The following is a 25,844-nucleotide window of genomic DNA, read 5'->3' on the forward strand; positions in this document are numbered from 1 at the left end:
AGGAGAATGGCGTAAACCCGGGAGGTGGAGCTTGCAGTGAGCTGAGATCCGGCCTGGGCGACAGAGCGAGACTCCGTCTCAAAAAAAACAAAACAAAACAAAACAGAGACAATCTGTGTTTGGTTCTACTCTGCTACTTCCTATGTGACTTTGGGAAGTTCCCTTAGCCACTTTGAGCTCAACTTCCTCAACATTAACCAGGAATAAGTACCACCTGCCTCTGCTGGTTAATGCTGAGGACTGAAAGGAGAACCTCAACGCCACTTGACCATGCTGCCTGGCGGAAGCCCTTCAATGCGAGACTGGTAGGATCATCTGAAGCTAAGTACAACTTTCCTTTCCACTGTCCTAGGCTCACTCTGCATGCGATTAGAAAGGAATAGCGAATAAAGGAAACCAAAATAATTGCTTAATTTTTAATAAGAAATTTTTAAAAAGTGGGGGTGGTGGCAAAATAGGAGGGAGAGGAGGGGAAGGAAAAGCAGCCAGTCACAAGTTCTAGTCCAGGGCTCATCCCCGGCCTCCTCACTCAGGCAATCACCAGTCCCCACCTCCTGGGGAGGAGTACTTTCTCCGCTGGCTTCACCTATAGGGAAGGCACTGACACAGGTGTTCAGAAACCAGGAGCACCTTGAAATGGGCAATATGCTTTGGGTAGGAGACCTACAATTTCCCCAAAGAAACCACGGCACAAAAGTGACCCACATAGGAGGGACCAATGGCTGTAAATACTTGGTGGCAAAAACTGATGTCATACCTTCTGTACAGGAGACAAACACCCAAATAAAATTTGCCAAAATAGCAGAGAAAAAAATACAGCAGACATCCAGTGCCATTCTGTTACAGAAATATTTATATTCCAAAGCCAGGGACCTCTCTGGAACACTGTCTTTATTTCTACGTTTCATGGAAGATGTTTGAGTGCACTCACGTGTGTCTCAACAAACCTCCAGTCCCTGCTCTAAACCCTGTGACTCCTCAGCAAAACCCAAAAACAAGTATCAGTTTTCCTTCCAAATGGGAAATTTCCTGACACAGTGAAACCAGCATCAAATCCACGTATTATGAGATAGCTGATTACAGGCGAAGCCCTCTAGTCCCAGGATGACTCCTCTCCTGCAGGAGCGGGAAGGATGGGCATAGCACTGGCCTTCCAGACCACATCTCCAGGCAGTTTGAAACCATGGCTGTTCAGGTGAGCCATGATAAAAATCAAACCAAGTATCTCTGAAAAGTGTACATGTCAAGAACCAGACCTCGGACCAGACTCAGCAGAAATGGATGTTGCAAGGTTTGTTCAGAGACCTCCTCTCCATACCCCCTTCTCCCCGGGACCTCCCTCCTTGCACTAGCGGTCCAGGGCCAACGGACCGCTCCCTTACCTCTAGCCCAGTGCATTTTCAGGACCAGCTCCCAGACTGTACCAGACCCTGAAATGTATTCGCTGAATGCACTATTTCTTGAAATGATCATAAATCACCTGACTATAACAACAATTGTTTTAAAAGTGTTCTCTCTCTCTCAAGAATCGTGCCATGAGTTTGAGCAAGCAGCTTTGCTTCTCTCTACTGCAATTCTATCATTTGCAAAATGTTAACAATTACTGTGTTCACCCATAGCATTGTTGTAAAAAGCCTTAAGACCCACTTCATGTAGCCTGCCTGGAGCACAGACCCTGCCACATGGTAAATGCCCACTGAAGGTGAGTTATCTGTAGCTATTATTACCTGCCACTCCAGCGAACAAAAGGAGTCGATCAGGTCTCATCGTATCACCCTGAAAGGATGTCCATGTAGACTGCGGAGTGGGAGTAGGGGAACTCAATGTCTATCAGGTACTATTTTGTTTTTTACTATGTGTACATGTATATTTGTAGGTACACTGGAAAAGATCTGGAAGGAAATACACCCAGTGTTAATAGTGACTACCCCAAAGACACATTCATCCAAACACACAGGAGAAAAACACTCACTATCTTTCTGTCTTCCAAATCATTTGAACTATTTTCAATAAGCATCTATGGCTTTTGTAAAGTTTTTGAAAGGAATTTATTGCATTTTTTTTCTGGAGAAACAAGCAGGAGCACGAAAAAGGTGGAAACAGAAGGTAAAATGGAATGGGACTCAATGGAATTGAGTCCCAGCCAGGCTCAGCAGGCTCACAAACCACGCACCTCTCACTACAACTCAACACCAGCTCTCTCTTCTGTTGGTCCAATGACCCAAGACTTAGAGATAAAATGTTTATTGTGATCACATCAATCACACCAAGGAGCTTGGAACCACCCTTTCAAACTCCTCTGGTTCTGTGTACCTGCCCAGGGCTGTTAGCTTTCCTCCTGTGTCTTTGGCTGGCCTATAATCCCCTAGTGGTGGAAATGCATCCTGACACTTAGCCATCATCCCCACAACACTCAGCACCGCATAGAGACCAGGGCAGTGATGCCCACTCGGACTGTGATTCTACTTATAAAGCAAAGGACCAGGGGCCAGATGCGACTTGTCTTTGGTAACTCACCAGCTGTTGCTTGAACCAGAACAAAGCCAGGTCTCCTGATGTCCAGAAAAGAGCTAGTGCCTGTCCTGCTAGAAACATGGTGAAAATGTTTTGCTTGCTGTGAAAAGACGCACTACTGGAGAAGATGGGTGCAACTTCTCATGGAGCCACTCAGCCCAGATCACCAGGAAACAGGGCTGCCGGATAAGACACTAAGCCCAGATCACCAGGAAACAGGACTGCCGGATGAGACACTAAGCCCAGATCACCAGGAAACAGGACAGCCGGATGAGACACTTGGCCCAGATCACCAGGAAACAGGACTGCCGGATGAGACACTAAGCCCGTCCACTGGAAAGGAAATCTGGCTGGGCAGTAGAGGGAAATTCACACAGGTTACCCCGGCCCAACGGCAGCAACAACGTGAACAAAACAAAAAATACCTGACTGGAAAGCCGTAGCCTGGCTAGCAAATTCAAAACAGAGCCACAATCCTAGCAGCACATATCACTGCAACACAGAGCTTCAGTCAGTGTGCGCACACTTTAAGTAGAAAGGTAAAATGTCCATGTTTTTGGAACAAAGGACTATTTTTATGTGTGTGTGTGATGTCAGAAGAAACTGTTGGCAAGGAAATAGAAATAGGCGCCCTTACACATTGACAGTGAGATAACAGTATGGCCCTAACAGAAGGGAATTGAGCAACACCCATCAACATTTAAAATGTGCAGAACCCTGGATCCCACAATTCCATTCCTAGCAATGCATCCTATGAATATATTGATGCAAATATGCAAGAATTATGTACAACTCAGCATTGATTAATCCAAACGGTTGGGAATAACCTAAATATTTACCAGTGGGGAACTGGTGGAGAACACTGTTTATCTTATGCCAACACCTGTGTTTTAAAAAGAAGATACATAGGCTGGGTGCAGTCGCTCACACATGTAATCCCAGCACCTTGAGAGGCTGAGGCAGGTGGATCAAGAGGCCAAGATATCCAGACCATCCTGGCCAACACGGTGAAACCCTGTCTCTACTAAAAATACAAAAATAATCTGGGCATGGTGACGCGCGCCCATATCCCAGCTACTCAGGAGGTTGAGGCAGGAGAATCGCTTGAACCCAGGAGGTGGAGGTTGCAGTGAGCTGAGATCACGCCAGCCTGGTGACAGAGCAAGACTCCATCTTGGAAAAACAAACAAGCAAACAAACAAAACTGGCAACAGTGGTCACAGAGCAGTGATGGGAGTAGGACTGCCTTTCACTCTCCAGGACCTTTTGAATGTCGCTCATATTACATACTCAAAATATATGACTACAGTAAATATTTTCAGAGTAACTATGAAAAACTGGGGAAATAATATCTAACACACAGGACTGCTGCATAAAGGATGAAAAACATTAATCACTATCAGAGTTCAAAGGAAGAAAGATTAATTCTAGCTTGGATGTCAGAGCGGGGATCATGTAAAGGAAGTGAGTATTTCAAGTCTTGAAGGATGGAGAAGATTTAAAGAGGCAGAAGTGTGGAGATGATGTCCCAGATGGAGATAAGAACATAGGCGAAGACGATGTCCCAGGTGGAGATAAGAACACAGGCAAAGACGATGTCCCAGACGGAAATAAGAACACAGGCAAAGACGATGTCCCAGACGGAAATAAGAACACAGGTAAAGACGATGTCCCAGACGGAAATAAGAACACAGGTAAAGACGATGTCCCAGACGGAAATAAGAACACAGGTAAAGACGATGTCCCAGACGGAAATAAGAACACAGGTGAAGACGATGTCCCAGATGGAGATAAGAACATAGGCAAAGAAGATGAAGAGATGAGAAGGTATAAATTCTAAATGCAGCTCTCAGGCTGGGCTTCAGAACAGGGCTTAGGCAACAAGTTGGAATGCAAGGCTGATGGCGGGAACGGAAACACTGAAACCCAACTTGCATATCACGCCCAGATCATGAGCCTTGAATGCCAAGCCAGGGAACCCATCCTTGATCTTAACAACAAAAAATCACTGGGGTGGGTGTGGAGGCTCATGCCTGTAATCCAGTGCTTTGAGAGGCTGAGGTGAGAAGACTGCTTGAGGACAGGAGTTTGAAACCACTCTCGACAACACAGCAAGACTCTGTCCTTACAAAAAATTTAAACATTAGCTAGGCAGGATAGCACACCTGTAATCCCAGCTACTCAGGAGGCTGAGGCGGGAGGATCACTTGAGCCCAGGAATTTAGGGTTACCGTGAGCTGTGATTCTGTTGCTGCATTCCAGCCTGAGCAACAGAGCAAGGGCATGTCTCAAAAATAAAATGAAATAAAATCACTAAAAGTTTGTATAGACATAAAGTATAAAATCATACCATATATGATTTAATCCAGATATATAATATAAATTAGAGGGGGAAAAGAGAAATTAGGAAGCTATTATAAGAAGACAAGACTCAACTAAGACATGAGCAAAGGCCCTTGGCTCACAGCGCTATCTTTATATAAAGGAATAAACTACCACATTTATTTTCATGGCATCACCAACTTAGATACAGGCTACAGTATTCTGGAACCATCTCTGTATCAGTCAAATCAGATGGCCATAATACTATAGGCAAATACCATAAAAAACACCATAAAAATACTATAGGCAAATACCATAAAAAAATGTAAAAACTGTGTGGTTTAAACATTAGTTTATTTCTCCCAGCTCTGGAGGCTGGAAGTTCAAGATCAAGGTGTCGGCCAACTCAGTTCTGGGAAAGGGACCTCTTCCTGGCTTGCAGATAGCCACCTTTCTTCTTGTTTCCTCACACCAGGGCAGTGGGAGCTCTCTGCTTTCTCTTTTTTTTTTGAGACAGAGTCTCACTCTGTCACCAGGCTGGAGTGCAGTGACACAATCTCAGCTCACTGCAACTTCCGACACCCTGGTTCAAGCAACTCTCCTGACTCAGCCTCCCGAGTAGCTGGGATTACAGGCACGTGCCACCACACCCAACTAATTTTTGTATTTTTAGTAGAAACGGTTTCAGGATGGTCTCAATCTCCTGATGTCGTGATCTGCCCACCTCGGCCTCCCAAAGTGCTGAGATTACAGGTGTGAGCCACCACACCCGGCCTGGTTTCTCTACTTCTAAGGGCACTAATCCTGTCAGACCAGGGCCCACGCTCATGACCTCATCTAACCCTAATCACCTCTCAAAGGTCCTATCCCCTAATACCATCACACTGGCAGTTAGGGCTCCAGTACAAGAATCTGGAGGGGACATAAACATTCGGTTTATAACAATGTCTTTTCAATCCTGTTGAAAAAAACAACCAAATGAGTAGGCGACAAAGTACCTTATATGTAAACAAGTCAGAACTTTTCATATTTCTGCGAACACATTAAGGTCAATTTAAAATGTCTGATAACAAGAGTCAGAAGCAGAGATAAATGAAAGTTAAGTTACTCTGCATTTTAGGGCCACCTTGAGTTGTCTTCCAATGACATTGTGGCACAAAGAACACTGCTTTCTATTCTTGGTTTTGCCACCAAAGAAGCTGGAACATTTCCCTGTATTTCCGTTTATCTTGAAAATCACTGGGCTGACCTAGCAGACCTCCAAGGTCCCTTCCATTCACAAATTCCACAAATAGCTTCCTACCAACAGAGGCTACACAAATAAACTACACTGACCAAGGGGAAAGCTAACACTAGCAAACAATGAGATGCACACAAGACAAGACGTATAGAGAAGTGGATCAACCACAAACTGGTGGACGATGAGCCGGCGGGGGATAAAAACACATTCCCTAACGATGGACAGACAGGCAATGGCGCTGAGGTAGTATTGTTGAAGATTTCCTATTTTACAACTTCAAGATAAATGGCCCAATTGTTTATATTCATTCTGATTAAATGTGAACGTGAAAACTTCCTCCAGGGGACACAGACATCTAAAAAGTTCCCAATGTATCCAATTTGTCATTTGATATTTTTACTGACAAGAAAAATGAGGGACTGAATATACAAACAGAACATGCCTGATCATATGTATAAAGACAGAACTCAGACCACAACCTGTAGCTGCCCACCCAGGAAACCAATCCCCTATCTACAGTAAACAGCCAGGAGGCCAGCCAGGCTAGCACATCAGACAGGAAGCCGAACTGCTCTCTCTCCACAACCCAGAAACTAAACCATGATTCTGACCCACGTGGCCAGGACTTGACTCAAAACTGACATCCACCCTAATTTTGGCCCCTATTTCCATTTAGGATAATTCAAAGAAAGCCAAATACGCCCCTAACGAATCACATAGGACACCCCACTTCTGCACAGCCGCCTCCAGCCCCCACAACAGCCTCCACTGAGAGCCGTTCTTTTCCATCCTGAAGCTTCCCCACTCCTCATCTGCCACTCACTTGCATGTCAGTCTCTGTCACACGCAAGTGATGGTGCCGACTCCCTTGCCACAGCAGCTCTGAGAAAGTCATCTCTGCCTGTCTCATGTGGGCGGCCTTCCTTTATTTTCCCCAAATAATCAGTCTTAAATGAGGGGCTTCTCTCTATATGGCCCAGCTACACAATTCAGAAGCCCAGCATGGCAATTCCAAGCCTGGAAAGACCATACACCCCTCAGGTCTTCTTTCCACAAAACACAGCTTCCTTGAGTTCTTCAGTCACTCCCCACCAACCAGGGAAGGAACCACGTGTTATGGAAAGATCAAGGGTCTTGAAGTCAAACTTCTGAGTTCATCAAGTACTTCATCTTTCCACTTAACAAATTACATGGCCTTGGCCAGGCGTGGTGGCTCACACCTGTAATCCCAGCACTTTGGGAGGCCGAGTTGGGCGGATCACCCAAGGTTGAGAGTTCAAGACCAGCCTAACCAACATGGAAAAATCCCGTCCCTACTAAAAATATGAAATCAGCCTGGTGTGGTGGCTCATGCCTGTCATCCCAGCTACTCGGGAGGCTGAGGCAGGAGAATCACTGGAACTTGGGAAGCAGAGGTTGTGGTGAGCCAAGATCATGCCATTGCATTCCAGCCTAGACAAGAAGAGCAAAACTCTGTCTCAAAAAAAAAAAAAAAATGACGTGAACTTTAACAATTTTCTTAACTTCTCTAAGCCTCTATCTTCATCTTCAATAAAATAATTTTACCTCTAAGATTGCATTAAATGGAATCCCACATGTAAAACAGCTGACAAATATTAGGGGCCCAACAGCTGTGCGCTCCTACTGCCGCCCCACTTTACCCCAAGGGAGAAGCGCAAGATGTCCAGAAAAAGCCTGTTGATCCCTACACCTCAGCATCCTGTGTTCACACAAGGCGCAGTGGCATCCAGACTTACCTGGGTCACCCAAAGACAAGCCATGTTTTGATTTGTCAACTTAGGTACACGTGGCTTCTAACGTTCACCATATATGATCCATAATTTAGAAGAGATTTTCCTACACTACCCCGCGGTTCTATTTTAGCAGACTTAGATGTGCCATAATAGCTCACTCTCTTAAGCCCTCTTCAGTATCAAAAACGAAACTTTAATCTGTAACACAGTTATCAGCCGTGAAAGTGGAAAAGGTACCTATGAGTCAAAATGACCCTCTGCCCCCCTCCGTCCCACCCTACAAAAAGCTGTTCAGGAGTATTTGGGCTGCTTACGAGAATGCTGTCTGTATTCCCAGGGACAGACAAATGCCTACCCTGGTTAGAAGCTGCACTGCTCAGCCTCCAGGGTAGAAAGCTCCCCACACCCTCTACCCAAGGAGAAGAGAAGCAAATGGGGTGGCCAGGCTCCAGGACGTGGACTGTTTAGTGTGGTTTCTGCAGTCCAGGTCACCGCCATGGGTGAAGCTTTTCCTTCCTTCTTTTCCAACCAAGTGGCCAAGGTCCTACGGCTGCTGTAGGGCCTCTTCCCCAGGATGAGACAGCCCAGCCATTCCCCTTCCCTCTTTTTTTTTTTGAGATGGAGTCTCACTCTGTCACCCAATCTGCACTGCAGTGGTGCAATCTTAGCTCACTGCCACCTCTGCCTCCCGGGTTCAAACAATTCTCCTGCCTCAGCCTCCCTGGTAGCTGGGGTTACAGGCGCCCAGCACCACGCCCAGCTAATTTTTATATTTTTAGTAGAGATGGAGTTTCAACTTGTTGGCCAGGCTGCTCTCGAACTCCCGACCTCAGGTGATCCACCTGCCTCGGCCTCCCAAAGTGCTGGGATTACAGGCATGAGCCACCACATCTGGCCGAGTCAGCCCAGCCATCCTGACTTTTTGTTCTGGCAAAATTACTCTCTTCCACGTCTGCCTTCCAAGTAGCTAAATCAGAGATCTGGCCTTGGGGCAGGCTTGAAGAATCCCTGTGTTTTGGTCCTCAAGAGGTCCTACCACGGTCTGGGACAATTCCAAGACTTGTGTTCTTAAAGAGGAAAGAAACCTCACATACACGGCTCTCGCAGAGCTCAGGCAGAGCTCAGGCAAGCCTTGGGAGGCGGCCCTAAGGTTTGGGTGTGCCATCTATGATAACAGCTAAGAGATCTGAAGCCAGCTGTCTGGGTTCCAACCTCAATTCCAACAGCACTGGCTGTGTGATGTTAGACAACGTCCCCAGCCTCTCTGTGGTTCAGTTTCCTCACTCTAAAAGGGCCACAATAATAGAGCTGCTCTAAAAATTAAGTGAATTGGTGCATATAAGGTATTCAGAACAATGCTTGGCACATGGGGGAGTTCAATAGACACGTAATGAACAGAGTAACTTAGCAATTAGTAAATATACTCATCCAGGCCAGGCGCGGTGGCTCACGCCTGTAATTCCAAAACTTTGGGAGGCTGAGGCGAGAGGATCACTTGAGCCCAGGAGTTTGAGACTAGCATGGGCAACACAGCAATATTCCATCTCTACAAATGTGTTTCTGTAACATATATGTATATATAGACTCATATATTCACAGTGTATTTATAATACACAAAATAGCGGAATACAGACTTAACTATTCACAATGGTTACTTCTAGAGAAGGGGAAATGCAAGTTTCAGCTTTTTATGCTACACATATATTCTTGTATCATCTGAAATATTTAAGCAAATTGTATGTATAAATTTGCCCCCAAACACATAGCAGAACAATGTAGTTTTGACTCAAAAATCTTCAAATCATGATGGAATTGTCCTGTGAAAGTAAAGTTATAGAGATGAAAAGTCTCCCTCCAGCCTAAATGCTCTTTCATATGACCTATATTACACACACCAATGCAGATGCCCCAATCCTTTCTCCACTGTCATAAGAATTTTTCAGTGAACTGTATACCCCTTTACAAACTAGATGATAGTTAGAGTTACCAGGCAAGAACGTGGATCCAGTTCTGCTTTTTCAAAGCCCAATGTTCCTCACATAATAGCAATGCATTCTTCAACCGGTCAACTGCCCCCAACACCTGAGCTCTCTGTTGTACACAACTCAGCGAGGCCTGGGAGAAAGCAGGTGCAAATTTCACTTACTCAGTAACAACACATCCCACCTGATTCCTCTGCTGGGCTAGTTCTCAAGTCATCTTTTTCTAAGCTTTCATTCAGCTCTACCACATGTACCTAGGCTGGGTAAAATACTTTACCAGGCTTTTTTTTTTTTTTTTGAGATGGAGTTTCACTCTCTAGCCCAGGCTGGAGTGCAGTGACACCATCTCGGCTCACTGTAACCTCCACCTCCCGGGTTCAAACGATTCTCCTGCTTCAGCCTCTCAAGTAGCTGGGACTACAGGCACACCCAGGACTACCACCACACCCAGCTAATTTTTGTATTTTTAGTAAAGATGGGGTTTCATCACATTGGCCAGGCTGGTCTCAAACTCCTGACCTCATGATCCGCCCGCCTTGGCCTCCCAAAGTGCTGGGAATACAGGCGTAAATCACCGCACCTGGCCTACTTTACCAATTTTATTCCTGAATTAAACCTGTTATTACTATCAATAATGTCAATCAGTGCCATTTCATTCACCGTATGACACACACAAAGCACTCCATACTCGCTCCACCTATCTGCTTTTCTGCAATGGCCACAGTGTTCCCCATCTTACATGAGAGGCACAGACAAAGACAATGACTTCTCCAAGGTTTTGTAATTCACAATCAGTGGCAGAACCAACATGACCAACCACGTCTGGCCAAGGCCTGTGTTTCAGCCACACCATCTGGTTGCTGCCCCTAAGGCTCAATGGGCAAGTAACAGATCACTCCGATTGCAGAGGCTTCAGAAATGCCTTCCACCATGGTACAATGGACGGTTCGCTCTCAGAAGGGGAGGCAGGGGTGGGAATCAGCACACAGTTCTGCTAGGTTTCTCATACAGGGCACAGACTATGTATTTTGTGCCTTGCTTTGCAGGTGAAATGTCTCCTGCCCCCTGTACAACAGCTTTCTTTGTCCTCTCCACATAAAAGTACAACTGAGTTCCTCAGGGAAAGGCAGTGATCACTGCCCTGTGCCACACCTGACTGATGTCCAAACAAGTGGACACACAGGCTCTTCTCTTATGGCCCAGGCTGCCCCCATCTGCTAAGCATCAAAAACTACACGTAGGATTTGCAGAACATGAATGACATGGAGGTGACTGCTTTATCTCTGTTGAAAACTTACTGCACTCTCTTAAAAAAAGGGAATTCAGGAAAAACTGAACATTTGAGGCTGGCTGGCTGTAATCTTCAGCTGCTGAGAAAGCCTCAGCTGCTCGGTTCCACTGTGGAAATCCAACTCCTCCCTCAAAGTCCAACTCAAGTACACCTCCTCTGCGGAGGCAGTACTTGACTGCCCCTTCCTCCCTTTCACAAGCATGTGTTCCCTCTGCAGTCCCAGAGCATTCTATCACCACCTCTGGAGCCACGCTGTCCCAGCCTACAGCCAGCTCAGTGCACAGCTGCCTCTCCCTTTGTGTACCTGCAGGCCCCACCTGGGCTGCAAGGCTGCCTTCTTCTCCTCCACACAGGCGGCACTCAGGAACTACTGAATGAGGGAGGGAGTGGATGAGCAAGATCAGCCAAGGGCTACAGGGAGTGACCTGCAGCTCCCAGCAGGAACAGCCCCTGCCCTGCCAATCCGGAGGTGCTGGCTCTGTTCTCAGCAGGGCTGCTAAAAGCTCCCTTATAACAGCTCTAGGCCACAATGGTCAACTTGGTGTCAGGCCCTAGAGACACCGAAACTCCTAACAAATAAAGAGGCCACGTATGCAGCATGCTCGCTAAAAGCACAGGCTTCGGGCCGGGCGCGGTGGCTCAAGCCTGTAATCCCAGCACTTTGGGAGGCCGAGACGGCGGGATCACGAGGTCAGGAGATCGAGATCATCCTGGCTAACACGGTGAAACCCCGTCTCTACTAAAAAATACAAAAATCTAGCCGGGCGAGGTGGCGGATGCCTGTAGTCCCAGCTACTTGGGAGGCTGAGGCAGGAGAATGGTGTAAACCCGGGAGGTGGAGCTTGCAGTGAGCTGAGATCCAGCCACTGCACTCCAGCCTGGGCGACAGAGCGAGACTCTGTCTCAAAAAAAAAAAAAAAAAAAAAAAAAAGCACAGGCTTTGGAGTCAGAGCTTGAATTCCGCTTATTATGTGACCTTGAGCAAGTTACTCAATGCATCAGTCTCATTTTGTCACCGGCAAAATGAGGACATTATCTGCCACACAGTGTTGCTGAAAAAGTAAGAGAGGTGACAGACGCAAAGTGCTTGGCACTTACTTACTCTTATTGGTTTATTACAAAGAAGAGAACACGGGAACAGCCAAATGCAAGAGAGGCACAGGGCACACCACGGGGCAGAGAGGTCGGGGCTCCCATGCCGTCCCTGGAAGTGCCACCTCCCCAGCACCAAATGAGTTCACCAAACCAGAAGCTCCCCAAACCCAGTATTTAGAGGGTTTTATGGAGTTTTAATAACATCAACATGATTAAGTCACTGGCTACCCATGACTAGCTCAATCTCCAGCCTGTCTCGTCTCCCCTCCCAGAGGTAGGTGTGGGGCTGACATGTCCAACTCTATAATCATGACTCATCTTTCTGGCAACCAGCCCTGATCCTGAACCTGTCTAGGGGCCGAAGCCCCCTGTCATCTCATTATCATACAAAAGACACTCCTATCACCCCAGAGATTCCCAAAGTCTTAGAAGCTCTTGTGTCAGGGATTGAAACCTAAGACCAAATATTATAACCAATGATGTTCCTATCACTCAGGAAATTACAAGGGTTTTAGAAGCTGTGGGCCAAAAACCAGGAAGAATACTAAATATATACACTATTATACTATGTATCCCACTATCAAAATAATTTTTTTGAGACAGAATCTACCTCTGTTGCCCAGGTTGGAGTGCAGTGGTGCAATCTCAGCTTATGGTGCGATCTCAGCTCACTGCAACCTCCACCTCTCAGGTTCAAGCAATTCTTGTGCCTCATCCTCCTGAGTAGCTGGAACTACAGGTGTGCAACACTACAACTGACTAATTTTTGTATTTTTTAGTAGAGACGGAGTTTCACTGTGTTGGCCAGGCTGGCCTTCAACTCCTGGCCTCAAGTGATCTGCCCACCTCGGCCTCCCAAAAATCTGGGATAAGTCACGAGCCACCGTGCCTGGCCTCACTATCACAATAATTATACTGAGAGGATGGGGGAGAAAAACGTGGGCAACAGGAGGAGCGGGGAAGGTAAGCAGCCTGAATCCTTGTCTTCCATAGTAGGACACCTCCCTGTCTTTCACACAATCTAGAAGAACGAGCTAAAACATAAACACAGTAACCTCCAAGGAGCAGGGATCAGAGTGGAGAAGGGTAAGGTGGGGGATTGCTGGGTTTTGTCCTAAGCCTTGTTAATTTCTGACTCTTAGAGCTGTAGGCCTGTACAACTTTGCTAAAAATGAGTATTTACCTGTAATCCCAGCACTTTGGGAAGCCAAGGTGGGCGGATCACGAGGTCAGGAGATCGAGACCATCCTGGCTAACACGGTGAAACCCCGTCTCTACTAAAAATACAAAATACTAGCCAGGCGTGGTGGCAGGCGCCTGTAGTCCCAGCTACTCAGGAGGTTGAGGCAGGAGAATGGTGTGAACCCAGGAGGCGGAGCTTGCAGTGAGCTGAGACTATGCCACTGCACTCCAGCCTGGGCGACAGAGCGAGACTCCATCTCAAAAAAAAAAAAAGAGTATTTAGTTTTTAAACAAAATCTGATACTTGACCAACAACAATAGTATATTAAGAGATATGGTTTTTTGTTTTTGTTTTTGTTTGAGAGAGGGTCTTGCTCTGTTGCCCGGGCTGGAGTGCGGTGGTATAATTCTAACTTACTACAGCCTCAAATTATTGGGATCAGGTGATCAACCTCTCGAGCAGCTAGAACCACAGGTGTGCACCACCATGCCCAGCATTCTTTCTCTCTTTTTTTTTTTTTTGGTAGAGGTGGAGGTCTCGCTATGTTGCTGGTCTTAAATTGCTGACCTCAGTGGATCCTACTGCCTCAGCCTCCCTAAGTTCTGGGATTACAGGTGTGAGCCACTACACTAGGCCAAAGTGGTGTATTCTAAAATTTTTTGGAATCCAACCACTTTGAAAAAGTATGGAGAACTATAAATCATCTCCCCATAAACACACATGGATGCAGATACACAAAATTGTTGCACAGGATTTTGGGGACTTCACAAAGTCCTGAAAGCAAGGTTAAAAACCTTAGGATTATACATTCTGGTTTCTTTTTTTTTTTTCTTTTCTTTTTTTTTTTTTTTTTTTTTTTTGAGACAGTCTTGCTTTGTCATTCAGGCTGGAGTGCAGTGGCGTGATCTCCGCTCACTGCAAGGTCTGCGTCCCAGGTTCACGCCATTCTCCTGCCTCAGCCTCCCGAGTACCTGGGACTACAGGTGCCCGCCACCATGCCTGGCTAATTTTTTGTATTTTTAGTAGAGGCAGGGTTTCACCATAGCCAGGATGGTCTCAATCTCCTGACCTCGTGATCCACCCTCCTTGGTCTCCCAAAGTCTGGGATTACAGGCGTGAGCCACCGCGCCCGGCCCTAGATTCTGGTTTATTAAAGGAAATGCATTTCAAGTCAGAGTTTGTAATTTATTGCACAGGAAAATAAAAACTTAGTTAAGAAAATCAAAAACACCCACATGATAAAATGAGGTCCTACTTGGTTTTAAACTACTTGGTGACCACCATCAGTTGTTTGCTTGACCACAGGATGCACCTAATTCCTAACTACGAATAAAGGTACAAACATTGTTTATTGGGCTTTTGGCTTCAGCCTTGAAACAATCAGATTCTCTCAAACTCAGGAATGTGAATCGCTGTTGGGTTGATGCAGCTGTTTCCATTCTAGAAATGGACCTGGAATCATGTACTTTTCGCCCATGAAGAGTCCTTTGTGTAAAACTTGAAAAGGGAAGGTCCCAAATTCCCCATATGGTGTTTCTTCCAGTAGAGGAATTACTCTAATGACTTCTTAGCAAAACTTACATGATCAGGGCAGGCCATCAAAATACTCCAGAAAACAAAGTTTAGCTTCATTTCTGATGGACCTGTCTCCACTGCTATCAGTCTCACCAACAACCTCACATCACGTCAGAGGAACGGTTTTTTCATTTAAGAAGGATCTTCATGGCTGGGTGTGGTCGCTCACGCCTGTAATCCCAGCACTTTGGGAGGCCAAGGCGGGCGGATCACGAGGTCAGGAGTTTGTGACCAGCCTGGCCAACATACTGAAACCCCGTCTGTACTAAAAATACAAAAATTAGCCAGGCTTGGTGGTACATGCCTGTGGTTCCAGCTACTCAGGAGGCTGAGGCAGGAGAACTGCTTGAACCTGGGAGGTGGAAGTTGTGGTGAGCCAAGACTGCACCACTGCACTTCAGCCCGGGCAAGAGAATGAGACTCCGTCTCAAAAAAAAAAAAAGGATCTTCATGTTCCTGCCAATTTGCAAAACAAACAAACAAACAAAAGATATCTGTTAACCAGAGGCAACAAAAAGCACCTCCCAGGCTGCTGTAGTAAGTGGATCAGTAACTGTGGTGGGAGATTCCAGCCCCCGAGACCTGTGACTATGTCGTGCAGCAAAAGGGCTTTGCCACAGGCCTTAGGAAGAGTATCCTGGGCTATCCAGGGAGGTCCAATCTAATCCCATGAGCCTCTAAGAGCATAGAACTGGCCAGGCGCAGTGGCTCACACCTGTAATCTCCACACTTTGGAAGGCTAAGGCAGGCGGATCACGAGATCAAGAGATGGAGACCATCCTGGCTAAAATGGTGAAACCCATCTCTACTAAAAATACAAAAATTAGTCGGGTGTCGTCGCGGGCAACTGTAGTCCCAGCTACTCAGGAGGCTGAAGCAGGAGAATCACTTGAACTCAGGAGGTAGAGGTTGCAGTGAGCTGAGATCACGCTACTGCACTCCAGCCTGGGCAACAGTGCGAGATTCCATCTCAAAAAAATATTTTAAAATAGGGAATAGAACTTTCTCCGAGTGCAAGAAGAGAAATGCACACAGGGGAACTGGAGAGCCTGACCAGGTCCCTGGCCTACCTAGTCTTGAGCTGATGGGATTACGTGCAAAGACCAGATAGAGGCCTCAGGAGCTGAGGGCAGCTCCCAACAGATGGAGAGCAAGGGAACAGACACCTCAGTCCTGCAACCACAGGGAACTATATTTGGCCAAAAGCACTTGGAAACAATTCTCCAGTGAGGAATGCAGCCCAGCCCACATGGTGATTTTTGCCCAGTCACATCCACGTCAGCCTTCTGCCCCACAGAACTGTGAGATGATACAATTTCAATTGTTTTAAGTCACTAAATTTGTGGAAATGTGGTAAAGCAGCAACAGAAATGAATACAGTGATTCACGTGGAAACCCCTAGAAGAGTGTCTGGCACAGTGTTGACACCTGACAAGCGTTTCCTGATTTCCTTACATCGCAAGGCAGGGCTGGCCACACTCCATCCAAAACAATAAATGATAGACTTGTTCTGACAAAACAGATTCAGTGAATTATAAATGGCCCAGAATACCTACAAATTTTAGGTTTCAGGTAAGTGATTGCCTTTCTTTTCACTTAGAAGCCTCCCAACGCTCATCTTACTGATAAACTCTAAGTACCAGGCAGGAGACTAAACACCAGACAAACCCAGCCCCAGATGCCCCAAGGGAGCCCATCCCAGCACTCACTCCGCTGCACTGAAATGATGTCCAGGTCAGTTTATCCCACTAGACCAAGAACTCCAGCTCTCCATGTGAGTCACCAGTGTTGCCTCTGCATCTCTGCTTCTAGGATGGTGCTTCTGCACTTCACAGGAAATCTGTATCAATGTTTGTCAACACTATATATGGCAGTGTCACTTAATATCTGCACAGAAAACATAAATTCTTTGAGGACCAGGGCCGGGTTTATTAGCCTTTGTACTCCTACTGCCACTGTCTGAGACATCAGAGGCACTCGGTAGAAGTTGGTGAAGAGAAAGAAAAGGCAGAGGAGAGACAGGAAAGCAGGACCAACACCGCAGACACAGATTCTGAGGTGGCTGGAGGAGAGGCAGGGCAGAGAAACTTCCTGGATGCTGGAATGGGGTTCACTGTGATACCTGCTGCTGGATTTCAAACGTCAAAGGTGACGCTTTGCTGACCTTGACCTCTGACTGCCCTTTAGCTTTCCCAACCTCAACACAGGGCACTTAGAAACTGAGATGTCAAGAAATTATGCTTCATTGAACCATGGGAATGTTATGTACATGGACGTTCATTACTGCATTTTTTACATGGGAATGTAAATAATTGAAGAGATTGTTAAAGGCTAAATCATGCACATTCAATAACTTTGTAAAATATTAATGATAACTGAAACACAAATTTTGATGTTCCCCAAAAATGCTAACATATAAAACAATACTGGCCAATTAAAGATAGAAAACAATCCTAATGAAGCTCCCCAACAGACACATTAAAACTTCTCTGTACATTAAACATTTGGGATTTCAAAGGAAAACCCAGATTCATTCCATTCTTAATACGTCGTTTAAAAAAAAAAATCTTAGGTAATACAATATTTCATTTAAAATTTACAAAATTCCATTACATTCATAATTTCGTTTGATCCTCAAAACAATCTCCTGAGTTAGGCAGAACAGGTATTACTAACAACTAACTCCATTTTACAGGTAAGGGAACTGAAGTTCAGAAAGTACTTGGACTTAACAAAAGCTTTAATAGGGCCACATATCGAAACCAAATCCTCTGCTCAAAAGAACTAGAATAAGTTATCTTTTACATATTATTCATACTTATATCCTGTCAATATCCAAAGATGTTTTGAAGTAGGCTGCAATAATAGACACCTATCCAATAAAAACATTAAAATGAAAAACAGGGGGAAAAAAAAACAGCAGGTGACATGGGAGACAGACGAAGGTAGATAGCAAAGACTGAGACTTATAATCTAAGAAAACTTCATCTCTGACCTTCCAGTTCCAGGGAGATAACGCTAAAGGAAACAAGATGGTTTATAGACTCAAACTGACAAAAGAGAGGTTGCATCAGTTCTTAACTCTGAAACACTCCTAGCAGCCACAGCAAATCTCTAGGACAACATACCAATGGCATCAAAGCAAGAGTATACTTCAGTGATAGAGTGAATTAAGTTCCCTGTTTGGGACCCAGGCCAGGGCTAGAGAAAAGAACTCTGAAATGTAGAGCTCAAAAATACATCCTCTGTCGGCCAGGCGCAGTGGCTCACACCTGTAATCCCCAGCACTCTGGAAGGCCGAGGCGGGCAGATCACGAAGTCAGGAGTTGGAGACCATCCTGCCTAGCACAGTGAAATCCTGTTTCTACTAAAAATACAAAAAATTAGCCGGGCATGGTGGCAGGCTGCGGTAGGAGAATGGAGTGAACCCAGGTGGCGGAGCTTACAGTGAGCCGAGATCCTGCCACTGCACTCCAGCCTGGGCAACAGAGCAAAACTCCGTCTCCAAAAAAAAAAAAAAAAAAATATATATATATATATATATATACACACACACACCCTCTGTCTTCTCCATACCCTTGTGTCCCCTTCCGTGAGAGACTTCCTTTCATTTAATGCATATAAAAATCAAGCCTACTCTAAATGAAAAATACTTTGACACAGAAGCAGCATTAACTAGTTAAGTTTTATTAAGACATTAATAAAATCTAGAAAACCATAAAGAAAATCTGGTCGTGTTTTGAAGCCCTCTCCTAAGATCAGATTCCCCAAAAGAACAAAGTGCATGGGGCATATAGCAAAGATCTTTTCCTAAACTAAGATAAGAATGCAAATCAAAATAAAGGCAAAATCCTACTGAGTGAAGCAATAATTGTAATTCAGTAGCTCAAGACTTGACCAAATGGCTATTTTTAATCCCTATAATCATCCAAATACCTAGGAATAGCAGAGAAAATTGTGTCTCCTTTCTACAAAGACACATGGTTTTAAGAAACTCAAGCACATCAAATTCCCACCTTACCAAACAGATAAATTGGAAAGGAGCTTAGTATTTTATTTTTAAATTATTTATTTACCTTTTTATCTTTTAGACAAAGGGTTTCACTCCGTCACACAGACAGGAGTGCAGTGGTATGATTACAGCTCACTGCAGCTTCTAATCTTGGGCTCAAGTGATCCTCGCACCTTAGCCTCCTAAAGCGCTGGCATTACAGGTATAAACCACAGCACCCGGCCTGACTATTTTAAAGAATTAATTACCATATTCCTTAGAATTGTAACTCCTTTATAGGTCATTCAACATGTGATGCAATTTTTTATAAGTGGTTTTTTTTTTTTTTTTTTTTTTTTTTTTTTTTTTTTTTTTGAGATGGAGTCTCACTCTGTCACCCAGGCTGGAGTGCAGTGGTGCAACCTCGGCTCACTGCAAGCTCCACCTCCCGGGTTCAAGTGATTCTCCTGCCTCAGCCTCCCGAGTAGCTGAGACTACAGGTGTGTGCCACCACATTCAGCTAATTTTTTGTTATTTTAGTGGAGACGGGGTTTCACCGTGTTAGCCAGGATGGTCTCCATCTTCTAACCTCGTGATCTGCCTGCCTTGCCCTCCCAAAGTGTTGGGATTACAGGTGTGAGCTACCACACCCGGCCACAAGTGGTAATTTTAAACTATGCTTCAAACCATTACACAAAGCCAAGTACATCTACTCAAGGCACTCTCAAATTTCCATTTACTCCCATTTTACTCACCAAAAAAAAAAAAAGTTAAATTGGAACGTATTTCACATGACACTTAAAAGATCAACAAACTGCTCCTGAAAAGGTCTGAGCTCAACAACTCCATTAATGAGAAAAAAAACAAACCAACTGGATATAGGGAAGATGCTACACATAAAACACAATTGTGAAGAATATGCAAGATATTGCCAAAAAGCTGCTTAAGCTTTCATCATAGATACTTGTCCTCAACTCTGAGATAAAGTATATACTCATGTAACTAAACTCGTTTAAAAGGAAACAAAGGGGAAGAAGAAAAAGAACTTCCACTTTAGAATCCGCATTTTCAAAGGCCTCCATTATTTACACCATTGCGGGGAAGAGAATTTTTCTCTGCTATATTTGCTTGAAAGAATTAAAGGTGTGGGGCAAAAATTCTTGGAAATTATGTAGTTTATGATCCTCAAAAGTGAGAAAAATGAAGCCCAGAAGAGAAGGCCTTCCAGGAGAATTCCAGAGCCGGAGGTAGACCCAGTACATTGTTTTTGTTTTTGTTTTGAGAGGAAGTCTCACTCTATGGCCCAGGCTGGAGTGCAGTGGAGCCATTTCACTCACTGCAACCTCCGCCTCCTGGGTTCAAGCTATTCTCCTGCCTCAGCCTCCTGAGGAGCTGCGATTACAGGCGCCCACCACCACGCCCAACTAATTTTTGTATTTTTAGTAGAGACAGGGTTTCACCATGTTGGCCAGGTTGGTCTCGAACTCCTGACCTCAAGTGATCCGCCTGCCTAGACCTCCCAAAGTCCTCGGATTACAGGCGTGAGCCACCGCACCCGGCCGACCTGGTAAGTTTTAATCAAGTACTCTGAACTATGCAACAAACACTAGGAAGTAATAGAAAAAAAATTAATCTAAAAACCCTCTGGAGAGTCAAAGAATTGCAGATTTAAAAGAGCATGAATAGTTGGATTCATGGTATTGAAAAAGGACCTCGCATTTACCAGCATGCACAAACTGCCTGCGCACCTCTATCAGAGCATTTTTCAAGCTGTGCTACAGTTAACTTGTACTACCCAAAGCCAATCTGTCCCTGCAGATCATAAGCTCTTAAAGACCAGGACTTCAGGAGAACAAGCAAAACTTCAGAGAGAAGGGAGCCACAGAAACAGAGTTCATAGCAATGGGTCGGCAGGAGCTGATGACTGGAGGTGCGCGGTAGCCTTGGGGTCTGGGACAGCGGAGGGCAGAGAAGGCAAAAGGGCCTGCATGACATGCTACAGGGCTAGGAGCCACAGCTGCGGTCATTAGTTCAGTTTTGTCTCCTATGCCTGTTACTTATACACCATCTTTTGTTCAGAAAGAACTTCAGGTTGAGTATTTGGACTCCTTGAGCCTTCTGCTGTTTGTCTCCGGGACGTTTAACACTCTTAAAAGGGGAAAACTGTCCAGTTCGATTTTCCTTCCTGGGACATTACAGGTTTTTCAAAAGTTTGATGAAAGCATTCACTAAGGAGTGATTCCACTTTCTTTGGTGTCTGAGAAATACACGTCTGAGGGGCAGCATCAGGTCTCCCCACCCACGGACCTCACCCTGGCTCTCCCCTCATAAATCTGACCTCTAACTGTAACTGCCTTGGCCTCATTCCGTGGGTGTGGATGCTCCTGCTTGAAACGCATTTTCCAGCCCGCCAAATTCTTGGGAGAGTTTCTTCCACTCTCCAAGCGCTGAGAGCTACAAAGTTCAATCTGGCTTTCCAGATTTTTTTTCCTTACCATTACTAACGGAAGAAATCAAGAAGCGCGGGGCAGAAGGGCCCTGCTCCCTCCAATCAGAGCCTAGCCCGGGGCCAGAGCAGGAAGCGCGGCGGTGGGACGCGCGGTGACAGCCCCTCGCCCCCCGGGACCCGCCAGCCAGGGCAGAGGTCAGTGCGGTCTGTGTGGCCGCTGCGCGACAGCTCTGGGCCCGCGCCTCTCGCTTCCTCCCGCCAGGCAAGTGAGAGGATAAACCATGGGGCGGGGGCAGTGCGCCCCCACCAACCGCGCCCCCCGCGCACGGACCCCCACTACACGCGCGTCCCAGGCGGGGTCGACCCAGACGAGCCACGGAGCGGCGCGCAGCCCCACTAGCAGGGCGGCCAGGACCCACGCGCGCGGGTCCACGCAGCCACCTATATAGGTGACAAAACACTCAGGAAGCCGTCATGCGGGGCCGGGAAAGAGCCCCCACCCTGAGTCACGGACTCCCTCGTCCGAAGGTTCGCGCAGTCCCCTCGGTGAGTCTGGCGAAGCAGTCTCGCTGCCAGGGAGGGCAGGGAGGGCGGCGGAGTCTCCCACTCGCGGTGACCCGGCCCCGCCCCACGAGTGGGACCTCGCAGGGCCCCCTCTGCCGTACGCGGGGACCAGCCACGCCGCGGGGGACCGGGCAGAAGCCAGCGCCCGGGTCCATGCAGCCCCCTCCGCGACAGACGCGGGGAGCCGAGGAGCAGTAGGGACCGGCCCCCACCCGCAGGGCGACCAGGACCCCCGCGCGGGCCCACCCGGTATCGCAGCAGGCGCGAAGCCCCCGGTGCCACCCGAGCCCGAGACAAAGCCCAGGCGCAAGGACCCCGGATCCCGACCTCGGACCCTGCGGAGCCCAGCTTGGAGCCGCCACGCCCGGGGCAGAGACCCCCGCCCGGTCCGGAGACCCCGTCGCCCGTCCCGCCGTCTCACCTCAAGCCGCCGCCTCGCAGCGCTAGCTCCTCGCCGCGGCGCCTGGGCCGACTGGAGCGCAGCTGAGCAGCCGACAGAGCCGCCGCAGCCTCAACAATGGAGCCCCGGGGCGGGGCCGCCGCCGCCGCTTCAGCCCGTGTTCCCCGCTCAGGATCCGGCTCGGATCAAGGAGCTGCACCTGGCGCGGGGCCCCGGCCGGGAAACACACCGCGCAGGTGCACACCGTCCCGCCCGCCGCCCCGCCCCCAGCGGTGCCGGTCGCCCAGGGCCCGCCCCCCGACCAATGGGGAGCGAGCTGCGCGGAGAGGGCGGGGCCTGGGGGGAACAAAGGGAGGTTGGGCGGGGCGGCGCTGGGACTGGGCGTGCGGGGTCCTAGGGGAGGACCGGACGCAAGAGCTGGCCGGATCCTGGCCTCCTAGAAGACCCAGCTCAACGTCCACCTGGAGTCTGCTCTACAGGACGCGCTCATCTCAAGCCCAGAACTCAGGCTTTTAGGGCAGAGAGCGAGAGACAGGCTTGCTTTACAAAAAGGGAAACTGAGGTCCAAGGAATAGGATGGCCTGCTGCCCGAAGTCACGTAGTCCCATTCACTCGTTCACCTTGTCATTCAGCAAACATTTGGAAGCACGTATGGTGGGCGTTAGGAGTGAAGTAGGGCCGGGCGCGGTGGCTCAGCACCTGTAATCCCAGCACTTTGTGGGGCCCAGGCAGGTGGATCACTTGAGGCCAGGAGTTCGAAACCAGCCTGGCCAACAAGATGAAACCCAATCTCTGCTAAAAATACAAAAACTTAGCCGATCGTGGTGGCGCGTACCTGTGGTTCCAGCTACTGGGAAGGCTGAGGCAGGAGAATCGTTTGAACCCGGGAGGTGGAGGTTGTAGTGAACTGAGATGGTGCCACTGCATGCGCTCCTGCCTGGGCGACAGAATGAGACTCTGTCTCCAAAGAAAAAAAAAAAATTAATAGATGGGAAGTAGAAGCGAACTTAGGGCTTCCCTGAAGGAGCTTGGCCAAGGAGTACCTGAAATGTCTCTGCATCTCTTTAAGGTCTGATAAAGGAACCAGGAGCGAGCGCTAATCACTTCCCTTTCCTGCCTCAAAGCTTTCATGTGTTTGCTGTTCCCCGCCTGAAATGCCAAGTTCCAATGGTATTTATTTATTTATAGAAATGGGGTCTCCCTATGTTGCTCAGGCTGGTCTCAAACTCCTGGCCTCAAGCTACCCTCTCGTCTCAGCCTCCCAAAGTGTTGGGATTACAGGCATGAACCACTGTCCCCAGCCCTGATCGTCTTTAAAAACGTCTTTCCTCATCTTATTTGAGCTTCCTGCTTCATGTGCCCCCACACACTTGGTTTCCCTGTACTTCCATAGCTGCTCCTCGGTGGGTCCCGGGGACCCACCCCCTTCTCTGCCCAACTTGTATATGTCTGGGCTCAGGCCAAATGCCCTTCCATTTGCAGTGGGCACTGCCACAGGAAATCTCATGCCCTTCTGGGCTTCACAAACCATCCACATGCTCTGCTGCCTGCCAGAGACATCTATCCCAGTCAGATGCCCAGCCCTGACCTTTCCCAAAGCCCCAGCTGGACACAGGGAAGCATCTCAAATTTTCTGCGGGCCAAAACAGAGTGCTTTATTAGTGTCCTAACCTGCTCATCCACATTCTTCTGATTCTCTGTAAACAGCCCCTCCATCCACCCAGCTGCTCAGGTGAAAATCTCAAATCCTCCTCCAGTCCTTCCTCCCCGAACCTCTCATGCAGCCCTCTGCCTTCCTAGGACGCTGAGCACCCCTCACTCCCAGCGCCAGCTGGGGTGCTGTCTGAGTGGCTGCCACCCACGTGGCATGAAGTGTGACCTTTCGCCCGGTGTGGTGGCTTATGCCCGTAGTCACAGCACTTTGGGAGGCTGAGGCGGGCAGATCGCTTGAGGCCAGGAGACTGGGACCAGCCTGGCCAATACGGTGAAACTAAAATACAACAATTAGCCAGGCATGGTAATGCGTGCCTATCATCCCAGCTACCCTACCCAGGAGGCTGAGGCAGGAAAATTGCTCAAACCTGGGAGGCAGAGGTTGCAGTGAGCCAAGGTGACACCACTGTGCTCCAGCCTGGGCAACAGAGTGAGACTCTGTCACAAATTAAAAAAAAAAAAAAAAAAAAAAGAAGAAAGAGAAGAAGTGTGACCTCTCTAAGGCAAGGCAGTGTCCCACTCTGATTCACTTCCATGTGTAAAACAGGACCTGCACCCTGAAGGCACTCACTCAGGGAGGCTGCTGGGATGGGTGGATGCACAGTTCAGGTCTTCATGGTGGTTGGGCCTGACCCCATCCCCATCGCTCTTCCCACACACACCTGCACACTCATCACTCCCACGCTCGCACCCACCACTGAAAACCTGGCCCCTAATCTGATTTGCCTAACAAGGTCCCCGGATGAACAACACATGCTTCCCTACCTCTCCCCTGCTAGGGCCCCACCGTGTTCTGGGATGTACTCAGGGATCAGGAGAACAAAACCTCAGGGGGTGAAAGGACATTCCAGGGTGCAGGCCTCTGCATCCCCCTCCATGCCCTCACCCCTGCCTGACACACCCTCACCCCTGTACTTGGCCAGCTCCTACCAACCCTTAAAGTCTCACCAAGTTCAGTGGTGACAGCCACACCCTAAAGTGACTGACCCCCCAATGACCTATGCCCTTGCATAGTCTTCCTGACCTTGGGTACGAGCAAAACCGGTGACTGGCTTCTAACCCATAGAGCCTGGCAAAAGCAATGGGATGTCATTGTCACAGTGCATCACCTTCCCACACTAGAGAGAAAGGTTCCGTCTGCAGGCGCTACAGGAGGGAGATGCTGTGCTGAGAAAGGACCTTTGGAGGGGCCCCGTAGGCAAGGAAGCAAAAAGCTGGGCCCTTGCTAAGCGGGTCCGAGGAAATGAATTCTGCCAGTAACCTCGGCAGACCTGGAAATGGATTCTGCCCTGGTGGAGCCTCAGATGAGGATGCAGCCCAGCTGCTTAGCGTGAGATCCCCAGCACAGGACCCACTAAAATGTGCTCAACTCCTAGCTTGCCAAAATTGGCTTAAAGGTGTGTGTTGTTTTAAGCTTCTAAGTGTTTAGTTATTGCCTATGAAAGTGTTAAAATATGAGACAATAACTTAGGTCCCCTACCCATCACACACATTCTGCTTTCTGGCATTCATCACAATTATACTTATTGATTTAAAATCTCCCTCTTGACTGGGTGCAGTGGCTCAGGAGTTCCAGACCAGCCTGGCCAACATGGTGAAACCCCATCTCTACTAAAAATACAAAAATTAGCTAGATGTGGTGGTGCAATCCTGTAATCCCAGCTACTCGGAAGGCTGAGGCAGGAGAATTGCTTAAATCCAGGAGGCAGAAGTTGCAGTGAGCCGAGATTACACCATTGCCCTCCAGACTGAGTGACAAGAACAAAACTCT

The 25,844-nt window shown here is 47.6% G+C and overlaps 1 protein-coding gene across 2 annotated transcripts in view; it reads right to left on the reverse strand.

The window, feature by feature from the left end:
• LOC106995931 (SH3 domain and tetratricopeptide repeat-containing protein 1) overlaps positions 1-22,566 on the reverse strand; it is a 56,276-nt gene extending 33,710 nt beyond the window's left edge. For both annotated transcript variants that reach the window (XM_077994205.1, XM_077994206.1), the window contains exon 1: positions 22,382-22,566. The gene's annotated coding sequence lies outside the window, so the exon portion shown is untranslated. The remainder of the gene's footprint in view (positions 1-22,381) is intronic.
• Between the last annotated feature and the right edge of the window lie 3,278 nt (positions 22,567-25,844).

Source organism: Macaca mulatta, chromosome 2 (genome assembly GCF_049350105.2).
Source record: "Macaca mulatta isolate MMU2019108-1 chromosome 2, T2T-MMU8v2.0, whole genome shotgun sequence".
NCBI classification, from domain to species: Eukaryota; Metazoa; Chordata; class Mammalia; order Primates; family Cercopithecidae; genus Macaca; species Macaca mulatta.